A 13,993-nucleotide genomic window follows, 5' to 3' on the forward strand; every position below is an offset into this window, starting at 1 on the left:
TAAACACAAAAATAATTTTTTTCTCCTATATTTTTATAATCGTTGGAAATTCATCATCTCAGCAGCTCAGAGAATTGCAATAAGCTGCCACATAAGATAAACTTACCCAATAGGCTACAATATAATCATGTCAACAATACAACAAATTCTTACCAATGAACAGTATACGTCTAATCACCGCCACATTTTCTCCCATTTCTTACAGTCATTTAACAAATATTTCTCCATTTTTACTCCATTTAAACTGGAAGCTGAAGTTTATTAGCAGAGACAAAAGTGTTTAAGTTGAATATAACTATGTGTTGATTACGTGTCGATGTGCTTAGAGTCCGAAACTTTTTTGATGCTTTTTTGGACAAAAAACACATTTTTAATGTTAAAAAAAAGTTACATAATACTGCGAATTATTAAAAAAAAAAATCTTTTTACCTAATTCGCAGTACAATACTGCGAATTACTAAAAAAAATAAAATTTACCTAACTTAATCGCAGTACTGTACTGCGATTTCTTTATTAACTTGGCCCCACCATTTCTGTATTGCGAGTTCCTTAAAAGGAAGAAATGATAGAGTAGTAAACCTGAAAGCTTAAGATTTGAAAAGGAAAAAAAGGATCTTCCCCATTATTATATATGACTTAGAGGGAAGATTATAATATGAGTTTAAAAGGTATTATCCTTTCACAGTAATGCTCATGTTAATGGGATAAGATTTGAAATAGATTTGGTTTGAGGAAAGTAGGAAAAATAATTTTGTGAGTAAATTTCTAATGAGTTTTGGAGAACATCTATTATTATTTTTTTAGTCAAAATCTAGACTTTGATTGTTTCCATTTTTATTTTTATAAAATATGGTGAAAGGGTGACCCCCCTATTTTTGGGATTTTTTTACTGTATAACTACCTACCAAGAAAAAATAGCCGACAAATTAATAATATATATATATATATACTAACTATCAAATATAAATATTTTTAACGGAACAGTCAATTGTATAATGTACTAACTATACAATATTGGGAACTTTGGGACAGTCAATTGTATAATAACTAACTATACCATATTGGGAACAGTTCCCAATAATGAATACGTTCCCAATAAAGAGGTGGAAGATTGTGCCATTTAGGTAAAAAAATTTTTTTTTTACTAATTCGCAGTATTGTACTGCGAATTAAGTAATTTTTTTTTTATAATAATTCACAGTATAATACTGCAAATTGCCTGGGTATATGCTTTTTGTCCAAATAAGCATAAAAAAAGTTTCGGATTCGATGTGCTTACTTATCATAATACGTGGCAGCTTAGTTGTTACTTCGGCGCAGAGTTGATGAATATTCAGCAATTTACATTTAGGCCTAAGAATAATTAATATGTTTTCTCTTTTACACCCTCTAGTTTTATTAATTCCTTAATTATATGAACATTCCTAAAATTAACTCTAATTAGAGCTCCTCACGCCTACTTCTAGCCGCGTTTCACACGTTTGAATCTTTTTTTTTTTTTTGGTTGATAAACTAGGAATTTATTTCATAGGAAATTACAAACTACAATAGTTTTGATCCTGTGGATCATTACAAAAGGAGGATAACCCATGCATAGCATGCTGGTTATCAAGTTTGCTAGGTGCCTACAACCATGTATAGAAACAGTTTTAACATGAACATCTCCCACTTTGTTCGCCAGCATTCTGGTCATGACGTAAGTTGGAGGATTAACTAGACGACAGAGTTTATTGATACTAGGAAGCATGGAAGCATGCTTTGCCAAAAGGTGAGCCACTTCATTGCCTTGACGGAAGTTATGCTGGATCACTACCGTATCCATTCTAGAGATTAACAACCTGCATGAATTAATGATAGTCATAAGTTATGCAGTCGTTGTTAATATAAATAATTACCTGTATGGCGTCTGTTTCCACTTCTAACGGTTGCAGCTTCATTTCATGAGCAAGATATAGTCCTTGATAGAGGGCTTGTAATTCGATTTGGATGGGTGAATTTGCATAAGATTTCATTTGAAATCCTAGGACCCAATCCCCACTAGAGTTTCTAAATACTCCACCTACTCATCCATGTGTACCCCTCTCTTTGAAGGCCCCGTCTATATTTAATCTATACCAACCTCTACGTGGTGCTAACCAACCAAATTTTACGTGGACCTGTCTATCTAGATTAATCTCACGGCCAGTTAATAGTTTGTATTAGATGACTTGATTTAATATAAAGGTTATAGATAATTCTTTTGATGTGTTATTTATGTTATTGTTGTTTCTATTTAGCCAGATATTTCAAATGACGAATGGGAATATGTTAGACCAAGAGATGTGGTTATTGGATATGATTGGAGCTAATTCTTTAAGGTAGTTTAGCCAGTTAATGTTGTTTGGGCAATTAATTACTATACCTAATTGTTGCCACAAGTTTTTTGCCATGAAGCATTTCATAAATATATGGTTAATATCTTCAGTATCCTTTCGGCAAATTATACACAGATTGTTAATATTCATTCCTATACGTGCCAGATGATATCTGCAAGGTAATCTATTATGGTGATAAAGCCACATGAAGTATTTGATTTTGTTAGAACAATTAAGTTTCCAGATCCAATTAAAATTATTTTGTGTAGAGGGTTTTTTGTCAATGAGGTCATAGCACGAAATTGTTGTGAAGGTGCCTTTATTGTTCATATCCCATGTTAAGGTATCCTTCTTAGCTCTCGGGTCAATAAAGATGGATATAATCTTTTCTTGTATATCAGTATGAATATTTAAGGATATTTTTCCCAAGTCCCACATGTTGTTAGAAAAAATATTCATAACTGTTAGTTCAACTTCATGTTTGTTGAGGGGCCCCCTGACATAACTCCTAAGATTATTACAGTTGGGAATCCACTTAGTTTCCCAAATGTTTAGGGAAGAACTTTGGTGGATAGACCATGCTAATCCTTGTTGGCAGATTGACCAGCCTATTATAATGCTCTTCAAGATAAAGGAAGTGTTGAATTTAGAGTGGTTACCATATTTGTTGATGATAACGTTAGCCCAAAGGTTTAGTGGATTATTTGTTAATCTCCATGCTAGTTCAGCTAGTAGGGCTAAGTTTTTTGTTTTATCTTTTTTTTATACCCAATCAATTATAATCCTTTTTATTAGTGACCATATCCCAACTAAGAAGATGTAATTTCTTTTTAGTGTTAGTAACCCCATTGGAAATTCCTTTGTATTTTATCAATTGTTTTGAGTATTTTTAGGGTAGGAGAGCATATTGCATGTAATCGGTTGGAAGGCTTGATAGGGTGGATGAAATGAGAGTGGCTCTCCCTGCTAAGTCCATACAATTTATTTTTCAGCCTGAAAGTCTAGCACTCATGTTATCAATGATGTGTTGGTAGTCATTATGTGTATGATTCTCATTAATTATCGGAAAACCTAAGTATTTCCCAAAGGAAGTATTACTTTTGATACCTAAGCCAATGGAGATGTTAGCAATACAGTCTTTAGTACAATTTTTGGAGAAAATAATTCTAGATTTATTGTAATTGATATTTTGCCCAGATATTTCACTAAAAAAGTCAAGACCTTTACGGATCGTGGAGCATGTTTTACTATTTGTTTTCCCCATTAGAACTAGGTCATCTACAAAGAATAAATGTGACAAGGGAGGCCCTTTGGGACTTATGGTATTCCATTACGTGATGTCAACTTGGTGGTTTATATACCTAGATAACATTTTCATAGATAGTATAAAAAGATATAGTGACATTGGTTCACCTTGCTTGATACCTCTACTAGGGGAGAAGTAGTTTATTTTTGACCCATTTGGTAGACTCCTAGAGTACTTGTGGTAATGCCATTATTAGCTTTGATATCTTGGTAGGGAACTTAAAGTATAATAATGTTCGGTAGATAAAGGACTATTCCAATTTGTTGAAAGCTTTTTCTAAATCGATTTTAACTAACATATTTCCAACCTTTCCACTATTTTTTTAAAAATGGTTAATGACGTCCTGAATAATAATAGTATTATCACTAGCTCTTCTATTTTTAATGAAACTTGATTGGAGTTGACTAATTAGTTTGTCTAGGAAAGGTTTTAATCTATTTATAACTATTTTAGTGATAATTTTATAAATAGTACTGCACAGGCCTATTGGTCGGAAGTTATTTAGATTATTTGCTTTGGGAAATTTTGGGATTAGATACAAGTATGTGGTATTTATTTCAGCGGGGATTATGTTTTCAGAGAATACTTTGTGGCAGAAGGTTCGGACTGAATTACATACAATATGCCAATATTTCTGATAAAAAAGGGTGCAAACCATCTGGTCCAGGTGACTATAGGGCTTATAGGTCTATGTTGTCAAAGCTAGTGGTACTTAGTCTAATATTAGTCCAATTTGTTAAAGAGTGGTTTGTAGTGACACGACATTGAAATAGCCATGTGTATAAGCTGGAAAATCTTTTTGGTTGTCGATCCAATTACCTTGAGCATTTTTAAAAATGCTGATATGGTTTTGTCTTTTCCTATTGGATGTTAATATATGGAAAAAATTGGTGTTTGCATCCCACCGTTAAGCCAGTTAATACGAGATTTAAGTTTCTAGTAATCTTCAAATTTCAGGATACAATCGTCTTCATTTGTTAGGGATTGTTCTAGATCTTTGTAAGAAATGGTTATGTCCATAATTAATGGAATTTTGGATACCTACTAGTCGTGCTAGGATCCTTTTTTTATTTTTGAAAATGCTTCCAAAAGTTGATTTCCCCCGTACTATAATATTTTTTATGAAAGCATTTGTAGCGTCTAGGAGATCTTTATTGATCCAGTTTGCGGCTACCATACTGGGGAATTCAGGATAGGTACATCAAATATTTTTCAACCTAAAGGGCCAGTTAGAATTGTTGTAAGGGTTAATTAGTTTAACTAGTATAGGGTTATGGTCGGAGTATGTTTTAGGAAGGTGGCTGACTGTGGCATTTTGGGAATGTTTGTAGCCATTTTTCATTGGCAAAAACTCGATCAAGTCTTTCTATAATAAGGCCTTTTTTTCTTCTCCTATGGTTAGACCATGTAAACTTGCATCCCTTAAAACCTATATCAATAAGGTTACACTTATTAACGTAGTTCCAAATTTTGGATGATCTAGCTAATTTCATAGGTCTACCTCCTATCTTTTTACTACTATTAAAAATATCATTAAAATCTCCACCTATCATCTAAGACCCCTTGTAGTTTTTAGAGATGGAAATACGGTTCTCCCACATTGTATCCCTATAGTTAGACTTAGTGCTGGCATATATCGAACTAAATAGCCATTGAGATTTGGTAGGTCGTACCTGAAGCATTGAATGGATTTCTTGTCCTCTTCTAGTAAAGTGATGCACATAATGAGGTTATGATTATAGAGGATAGCCATATCACCTGCTTGACCCTCTATTGGTACCTCTATTAACTCCGAGAAATTAAAATTATTGAGTAATGTTGCATGGGTTGTCATCCTGGTTTCTAGTAAGGCTACCATGCATGGTCTATAAGTATCGATGAGTTCCCTGAAATTCCTACGGAAATCATCATTTCTTGCTCCCCTTACATTCCAGAAAATTATACTAGTGAGCCTATTCATTTTTGTTGGTTGATGCTGGTTGGTGTTGACTTCTAATTCCACAAAGTTGTGGTTTCTTCTCCTTGATGGCACTAGTACCACTGCTTATTTCCTTGCAGTTGGATCTTGTGGAGGTCGTATGTGCATTGAGCCTTTGTACATCATGCTGGGGCATCTGAAGATGTACTTCTTGCTCCACAGATCTAGGAAGAGAAGTATTTTTACTTCGTTTAGGCTTGAAATCTCCACAATCGATTCCATACCTTGTTGTGGGAGTTCTTCCTTTTCCCCTATTAGATTCTGATTTGGTTCTTGTGCGTTGTGTATGGCATCGGGGTGCATGTTGATTGGGCTGTTGTTCACTGGATATGCTTCTTCCTTATTTGCATGCATGTTCCAGACCATAAATATTGGGTTTAGGGTCGTGTTCTCCTCCGGTGAAAAGAAGGGGAGGTTTATTGGTAGGTTCATTAGAAAGTGTTGGTTGGTAACTTGTGGGATATTCCACTGAGATTGCATAGTTTGTATCAGTTTGTGGTTCATATTGGGGGCTAAGGGATTGAGTATGTTGTTGATCACATTTGGTTTGTGTAATTGTTCATGGCTAGATGCTTTCCCTCCGAGATAAGTTGGGCCAGATAACGTATTTTTTGGATTATTATCACCATTTCTTGTCCATTGATTTGGATGTTAAAGGTGATGGCATGGCCCAGAAGCCCCACTTCTAACCATGATGTTGGTTGGTAATTCTGTGGTTGAGAGGGATATGTGAAGAAGAGTGGTTGATTTGGTAGGTGAGGCGGGAGTGGTGGAAGATTGTCCATTGTTTGATTCCATTGTTGATGAAGGATATGGACTAATCCGAATCTCCGTCTCGCAGTGAATGATAGTCTTGGCATTTTTAGTGATAATGGAGTCTATATTTTGGTTTTTGATAGTAGGTGATGATGATGAGGTTATAGGATTACTATTATCCTTAGTAGGATCAATTTGCATGGAAGATGAGTGGAGTAGCGTATGGATTTTAAGGAGATCATTAATAGATTTATCTTTTGCCACATGTTGAATTTTTTCTTCCATTTGGCAGTGGGTTTGTATATGCATGGCCAAGTATTTTTTGGACTCATTATGGTTTGGGTTGTTGCTAGTATTGTTAAGAAGTATGCTGGATAAGTTAGTAGGAGAAATTAGTTTTTTAATATTAGAAGAGTTGGTAGTAACATTTTGGTTTAATAATTTTTGTTCCAATGATTGAGTTCCAATTTCCAATGTTTCTCTAGTTGGCTCACGTGTAAGGAATTATCTTTTGAAGGTGTTTATCTCCGTTTGCACGAATTGGTTGTCATTTAAACCATTTGTTACTGAAACAGTGGTTTCATCACAAACTATGTGTAAGTCTACAAGGTGGCCAAATTTGTTAGACATATCTATGTCTGTTTGGTTGGATTAACAGGTTTGGAAGGAGCATTTTTTTTATCAGAGTAAGGAATAATAGCAGGTTTTTTCAATGTACCTAAGTTTTTGGGTATTAAAATACTTACCTGTGCCAGCATCAAATATTTTTACATTTATACCTGTTGTAGCAGGGTTGGTTGGTGATTTTGAACGTGTATTGAACACCTTCCTTTTGGTAAAGGATACTGTCTTCCAATCCCCTTTGTCTATGTCCCGTGCACTGGAGGCTCGAACGTCTTTTTGTGAGTTGGACTTGGTAGCTTGCAATTTTGAATATTCACACTTGATGAGATCGTGACCTAATCTTCTACAATTTTTGCACAAAAAATTTTCTCCTTCGTATAGGATTTGTTATTTATAGGATCCAATAAAGATGAAAAGTTTGACAGGTGTGTTGCGGAAGCCAAATGTATAGAGTGTGAATAAGTCACAACTACTATACCAAAAATTATGACAACCACCAAATAATAAATAAGACAATAAAGCAATAATAAAGGGAACACCAGAATTTACGAGGTTCGGCTAATTTTGCCTACTCCTCGGACACAACCAAATATTTTATTCCACTCCAAAAATACAAGTGAAATAATACTAAAGAGAGAAGATACAAATGCCTTAAACAGATGAGAAGGCAAATGAGAGGTGTGTTTCAATCCTAAACATTAGGCCTTCTTTTATAGGGGAAAAATCCCCCCAAACTTAACTCCCAACCAATGTGGGACTTTGGCATTTTGCCAAACTTCAACAAATCTCCACCTTGGCAAAATTCCACATTTTCAATTCTCTCTCAATAACAAATTTTGGTTGTGTCTTCATCTTCAATCTTCAGTGTTCAACAATGTTGATCAAATCCAAACAATGTTGAAACTTGACCGCAGTCACCACCTTTGTCAGCATATCAGCAGGATTCTCTGTAGTATGAATTTTCTTCACCGTGACTCCACCTTCTTCTATGATTTCTCGTACGAAATGATACCGAACATCAATGTGCTTCGTCCTTGCATGATAAACTTGGTTCTTCGCTAATTGAATAGCACTTTGACTATCACAAAAAATTGTGATACCTTTTTGTTCAACACCAAGCTCCTTTAGCAATCCTTGAAGCCAAATTGCCTCTTTCACAGCATCTGTAATAGCCATGTACTCTGCCTCTGTTGTAGACAAAGCAACTGTTGACTGCAAAGTAGACTTCCAACTAACTGGTGCCTTTGCAAAAGTAAACACATAACCAGTAGTTGATCTTCGTTTGTCCATATCACCCGCAAAATCTGAGTCACAATATCCAACTACAAACTGATTGTCTTCCTGCTCAAAAACTAACCCGACATCTACAGTATTATGAATATACCGTAGAATCCACTTCACAGCTTGCCAATGCTCCTTCCCTGGATTGTGCATATATCTGCTAATAACTCCAACAGCTTGTGAAATGTCAGGCCTTGTGCAAACCATTGCATACATCAAGCTACCAACAGCATTTGCGTATGGTACCTTTGACATATACTCTCGTTCAGCTTCATCCATTGGCGACATAGTAGTACTTAGCTTAAAATGGGAAGCAAGTGGAGTACTAACTGGCTTAGTCTTGTCATCTATGCCAAAACGTTGAAGTACTCTCTTCAAATATTCCTTTTGAGATAAACAGAGTTTCTTTGAACGTCTATCTCTAATTATCTCCATGCCAAGAATTTTCTTTGCCTCACCCAAATCCTTCATCTCGAACTCCTTCTTCAGTTGAATCTTCAACTTATCAATTTCTTCCGAATTCTTGGAAGCTATCAACATATCATCAACATATAGGAGAAGATATACAAAGGAACCATCTTTAAGCTTGTGCAAATACACACAATGATCGTATTTGCTTCTCTTGTACCCTTGCCGCAACATAAACTCGTCAAATCGCTTGTACCATTGTCTAGAAGATTGTTTCAATCCGTACAACGATTTTTCAAGTTTGCACACCATATTTTCTTTTCCAGCAACTTTGAATCCTTCTGGCTGAGTCATGTAGATTTCCTCCTCCAAGTTTCCATGTAAAAACGCAGTTTTTACATCCATCTGAACTAGTTCCAAATCCAATTGTGCTACCAAAGCCAACATAATTCTAATGGAGGAATGTTTTACAACTGGAGAAAACACTTCATTGTAATCAATTCCCTCCTTTTGAGCATATCCTTTGGCCACCAATCTTGCTTTGTAGCGAACATCTACTTGGTTAGGAAATCCTTCCTTCTTTGCAAATACCCATTTGCACCCAATTGCTTTCTTTCCCTTCGGGAGATTGGCCAATCTCCATGTATGATTCTGATGAAGGGACTGTATTTCATCATTCATGGCAATCCTCCACTTATCTTCTTCTGAACTTTGGACAGCGTCTTTATAAGTAGTAGGAACATCATCAGCTACAATTGAGGTTGCACAAGCAACCGTCTCTATGAGACGAACAGGTTTCGTTATTGTTCTTTTTGGCCTGCTGGTTGCTATTGATTCAAGTTGTTGTTGAGATTCCTGAGTTGGAATCTCCTCTACTGGCTCTCCTTCCAGAGGGTAATCTTCATTTGTTTCCTCCTCTGCTTCTTGTGTAGGAAAAATAAATTTTCCCTCAAACTCCACCTGCTTAGAAGCACCTTCATTTTGTTTGGTATCTTCTGTTACCTTATTTACCATAGCAAATTCATCAAAGGTAACATCTCTGCTGAATATTACTTTCTTTGTCATAGGGCACCATAAGCGATATCCTTTGACTCCAGAAGTAATTCCCATAAAAATAGCCTTCTTTGCCCTTGGATCCAATTTTGACTCCGTCACATGATAATATGCAGTTGAGCCAAACACGTGCAAAGAGTTATAATCTACAGCAGGTTTTCCGTACCATTTTTCAAATGGTGTTTTGCCATCAATAGCAGCAGATGGTAGACGATTAATGAGGTGACATGCATATGTAATTGCCTCAGCCCAAAATTCTTTGCCCAAGCCAGCATTGGACAACATACACCGTACCTTCTCCAGCAAGGTCCGGTTCATACGTTCTGCCACTCCATTCTGTTGTGGTGTATGTCTAACAGTGAAGTGTCGGACGATGCCATCATTTTCACAGACCTTATTGAAATGATCATTTTTGTATTCACCTCCATTGTCTGTGCGAATACACTTGATCCTCCTGCCTGTTTGATTCTCCACCATCGTCTTCCATTTGAGAAAAATTCCCAGCACTTCATCTTTGTTTTTCATTGTATACACCCACACTCTTCGAGAAAAATCATCAACAAAGGTTACAAAATAGTGCTTCCCACCCAATGAAGGTGTTTTGGAAGGACCCCAAACATCAGAGTGTACATAATCCAAAATGCCTTTAGTATTATGGATCGCTGTACCAAATTTAACCCTTGTCTGTTTCCCTTTGACACAATGCTCACAAAACTCCAAGTTGCAAGCCTTTACTCCTTTTAACAATCCTTGATCTGATAGAGTTTTCAAGGATTTTCCTCCAGCATGTCCCAAGCGCATGTGCCATAGCTTGGTTGCTTCTGCCTCTTTGTCGTCACTGGATGTTACTGTCGCTGTCCCAATAACTGTACTGCCACGATAGCGGTACATATTATTATTCTTCCGATTAGCCTTCATTACCACTAGTGCACCGGAGCATACTCTCATCACTCCATTTTCTGCAATGATTTTGAACCCTTTTGATTCTAGGGCTCCCACAGAGATGAGATTCTTCTTCAAATCCGGTACATATCGAACATCTATCAATGTTCTGATCATTCCATCATGGTTCCTTAATCGTATTGAACCAATGCCATATGAGGTAAGAGGGCTGTTATCCGCTGTGTGGATGACTCCATATTCTCCTTCTTGAAATTCCATGAACCAGTCCCTGTTGGGACACATATGATAGCTACAAGCCGAGTCCATCAACCATATGTCTGATGATGTTGATGACTCTGTTGTAACTAATGAGAAGTCTGAATCATCACAATCAGCTACATTTGAATCCATAATGGCCTTTCCATTGTTATGTTTGGCCTTATTCTTCAACTTCGGACAGTCTTTCTTCCAGTGCCCTTTTTCTCGACAAAAGGCACATTCATCTTTGCTGGGTCTGGATCTTGACTTGGATCTTCCCTTCTTTGTCCTCGTTTGATTTTGAGGACGACCCCTCACAAATAGTGCTTCTCCTTCTCCGCCCTTCTGTTTTTCTCGCTTTCTTTGTTCATAGCTGTACAAAGCCGAACAAACTTCTCTGAGAGAAACTTCGTCATTTCCATGGAGTAGAGTAGTTTCAAGGTGCTCGTACTCATCAGGAAGTGACGCCAACAACATCAAGGCCAAGTCACCATCATCATAAGTTGTATCCATATTTTGCAAATCTGTAACCAACTTATTGAAACTGGTGATATGTTCATTCATCGTGGTACCAGGAACATAGGTGAAGTGAAACAGTCTCTTCTTCATGTACAATTTATTTTGACTGTTTTTCTTCAAAAATTTATCCTCCAGTGCTTTCCATAATTTACTTGCAGAAGTTTCCTTTGTGTATGGATATTTCTGCTCTCTAGCAAGGTAGGATCGAATGGTACCGCAAGCAACACGGTTGATAATTCTCCAATCTTCTTCTCCAATAACATCTGGTTTCTTTTCTTCAATGGCCAGATCTAGCCCTTGTTGAAAAAGGACATCTAGAACCTCGCCTTGCCACATCCCAAAATGTCCGGACCCGTCAAATATTTCGACCGCAAATTTCGCATTTGACACAATTCTTGTCATAAGCGAAGATGCCAATGATGACGTATTGTTGACACTTGATGTAGATTCTTCTTGTTTATTGTCTCCCATCTTTGACACAAATATTATTTAATAGCTGACGACACAAATCAAGATTATTTCCTTTCTGGTGTGGAAGATCAGACTAAGCTGCAACCACAGAGCATACTCAGACAGAACCTTGACTCAGTTACCAAGATAAATCTTTTCTGATGTGGAAGATCAGACTATGCTGCAACCACAGAGCATACTTAGACAGTACCTTGGCTCTGATACCAATTGTTGCGGAAGCCAAATGTATAGAGTGTGAATAAGTCACAACTACTATACCAAAAATTATGACAACCACCAAATAATAAATAAGACAATAAAGCAATAATAAAGGGAACACCAGAATTTACGAGGTTCGGCTAATTTTGCCTACTCCTCGGACACAACCAAATATTTTATTCCACTCCAAAAATACAAGTGAAATAATACTAAAGAGAGAAGATACAAATGCCTTAAACAGATGAGAAGGCAAATGAGAGGTGTTTTTCAATCCTAAACATTAGGCCTTCTTTTATAGGGGAAAAATCCCCCCAAACTTAACTCCCAACCAATGTGGGACTTTGGCATTTTGCCAAACTTCAACAAGGTGAATCCATCGGAACTTCAACACATAACCTTCCATATCGACTTCTTAGTGTTGATGATGTGCATGCATCAATCCGTAGTAGTTTGACTATTTTATTTCCAATCTTTTGTAATATAACGCCATCATAAAACTTTGTTGAGAGTTGAGGTAATCGTATTCATACCGCTGAATATAGTTGTTTGGATTCACTTGTCACAAATTGAGGCTCCCATTTTTGGACCGATAGGAAGAATCCATTGATGAACCATGGACCATTATTCAAGGCACGACTCATATTTTCTTTCTTGTTAAATTTTACTATAAAGTAATCCGCTCCAAGATCCATGAGTGTGAAATTTTCAGTAGGTTTTCGTATCTCTTATATTTTTTCTTTTTATGTAGTAATGGAGGATACGTTTACTCATAAGTTTAAGAATGAGTGAATGTTTCCAAGAATGATAGATGCATTGGAGATCTTCCATTAATAGGCTGATTTGTAATTATTCACTAATTGCATCCATATCTTGCGTATGAGGGTGAGCCAGTTCTAAGTCATCCATTGGGGAGTCCTATGGTATGGGTTGAGTGTAGGGTTCCCCTTGCTGCATGGATATGTGAATTTCCTCTGAATTCACTAGTAGCATATCCTTGAAGAAAGGTGTAGGCTTTTGATGAGATGGAGAGATTGGGGTAGGCTGTGAAAAGATCCCTATACCATCCTTATTATTATGGTCTCTGTGATTTTGAAGGATGTCTGATGGTTTTGGAGAAATCTGAGGTTTGATTGGTGGAGTGTGAGAGATTAATCATAATTTTAGTAGCATTAGTTTTTAGAAGGTGAAGATGAAGAGGACTAGAGAGAAAGTAGAGCTTCTCTCACTCCACATTTGAATCTTTATTATACGTAGTTGATATACATTTTCTCAATTATTTTAACTATTGATTGTTTGAGCTTCGCCTAATGCACGTCATAAAGGAAAATAATTTATTCAAAAATCTCTCACGGCTTTCATACTTTTCTACACTTAAAATAACATAGCAATACCTCTATTTATAATAGTATAAAATTTATTTTACTAAAAACATGAAAACTTATTCCTATATTAATATGACTATGGATCCTAATTACATATGAATCAAATAAATTTGCAAATATCAAATCTTAAACAATTTTAATTTTCCATTACAACTTTGAATTAGTTTGCCAACTAGTCAATAGAGAGCAAGAAGTGTTAGATGATATTACAGAAAGGGACCGATAAATTGTTTGTTTAGATTTCTAAGATATGATTAAGATTTAAGTTAAAAGTTAAGGAACGTGATAACATTATTTTAAAACTTGTATACCTTCTCTGCGTTTGCGCTATATTTCGCTTGAGTGGACAATTATAACTTTCCAGAGACTCAAAAGTAATAGGCAATCATGTCCAAATGAATTTCATTTCGTAGGGGCTCTTCACAATGTAAAGAATTAAAATGGAAAAAGGCATCTATTCACTCTGTAACGAAATTTACCAAACATGAAGTTGAATTTAGGTGACGTGCTCAATTATAAGACA

The sequence above is a fragment of the Nicotiana sylvestris genome, chromosome 4 (assembly GCF_000393655.2).
Source record: "Nicotiana sylvestris chromosome 4, ASM39365v2, whole genome shotgun sequence".
Taxonomy (NCBI): Eukaryota; Viridiplantae; Streptophyta; class Magnoliopsida; order Solanales; family Solanaceae; genus Nicotiana; species Nicotiana sylvestris.